Below are 1,854 nucleotides of genomic sequence, written 5' to 3'. Positions count from 1 at the left end.
TCTTCAGCAAACTTTTATCTCATGAATTTTTCCCATCCTCTCTCTATTCTGCAACATCAAGCTTAACCCTTATGCGCACAAAATGAATAAGTAAGGGGACAGAGGGTCTCCCTGTCTCAACCCCCTCTCCGACACAATATGACCCACCTCAATGCCATTATGAATAACAAAATACTTTACAAAAGAAATACAACTCCAAATTAGCTTTGTAAATTTCTCACCAAACCCAAACGCTATAAGTAGTTTCAGCAGAAACGACCACTCAACACGATCGTAAGCTTTTTCCATATCTATTTTAAAAGCCGCATAGCTATCCTTTCCTTAGTTTTCCTCTTCAAGTAGTGCATTACTTCAAAGGCAATAAGAACATTATCACTGATGAGTCTGCCTTGGACAAAAGTGCTATGGCTCTCCGATATAATATTAAGGAGACTACTCTTCATTCTTCCTACGAGAATCTTTGAAAAAATTTATAAAAAAAATTACATAAAGAAATAGGGCGAAGCCCACTCATCTTGGTCGAATTTTCTTGTTTAGGGATCAAAGTAATTGCCGTATCATTCATCCCCTCATACATGGTATCAGACTGAATAAATCTGTTAACAGTTGCAACCAGATCAGCTTTCACGATGGTCCAGCAAGATTGGAAAAAATCTAGAGTTAGACCATCAACACCCGGAGACTTATCTCCTTGCATACTAAACACTGCTAAGCGAACCTATTCCTCAGTCGCATTAATAATCAGCAAATCCACATCCTCTACTCTGTTATCAGGAACTAAATTAACCACACTATCATCGTTTGAAATAGGGAGCAGAATAAAGAATTAAAACAAGTAGAAATATGCTCTTCTAAGCCGTTCCCACATTCACACCACACTCCTTCCAATTCATAAGCTTCATAATAGAATTCTTCTTTTTACGAATTAAAGTAGCTCTATGAAAAAATTTCGAATTCACATCCCCAACTTTATACCAAAAGTTTTTTCCAGTTGCTTCCAGTACCAGTGCTCTTGATTCTGGACGTCAATCAGCTTTTTGACTGCATCTTTAAAAGCCTTTATACCATTTGCATCAGCTCTCCATCTCAGGCCCGAGACCTTAGCTTTCAGATTTTTGATTTTACGATGGAATCTCAAAGCCCTGTTTATTCCCCACTCTTCAACATCACTCCCACATTCTCAATTTTTCCTTTAATATTATTATTATTACTCCCATACTAGCTACTCTACACAATCTCCTTACAATCTGCTTCATGGACCCAGAGGTTCTTAAGCCTAAACCGATACTGCTTCCTTTCTATAATCTTTTCCACCAACGCAACATGAATTGGCAGATGGTCACAAGCATTGCACTCCAAAGAAGACACTTTTGCTCTAGGGAAGATCGCACACAAACCCCCATTACCAAAGGCTCGATCCAGCCTTTCTTGAACACAACCATTACCCCTTCTACCCCTCTCCCACGTCCACAGATAACCAGACATCCCTAAATCAATCAAACTTGCAGAATCAATTGCATCCCACGACTCTCTTCTCTTGGCTCTGTCCGGGTTACCATAATAATCGGTAAGTCTCATTGAACACCACCATTGATTTCTATCTCCACATCGATAAAATATCTAGAATACTCACAAAGCTTTACCTTTTCCACCCCTTTCCAAAAAAGGGCTAAACTCCCACTGTGGCCCGTTAGTTTACTTAATTAGCTCCATTTAATAGAGAGGTAGATAGCAGTTTTTAAGATATTTTTCATCCTGAAATTTTAGTAAGGGCAGTTTTGGAGTTGGGTGCGAACATTAGGGCTATTTTTGTACATTTTTTCCTTAAAAAAAAGTAAAGAAGCTCAAGTGAAG

Source organism: Mercurialis annua, linkage group LG1-X (genome assembly GCF_937616625.2).
Source record: "Mercurialis annua linkage group LG1-X, ddMerAnnu1.2, whole genome shotgun sequence".
NCBI lineage: Eukaryota > Viridiplantae > Streptophyta > Magnoliopsida > Malpighiales > Euphorbiaceae > Mercurialis > Mercurialis annua.
This window is presented reverse-complemented; position numbering follows the sequence as displayed.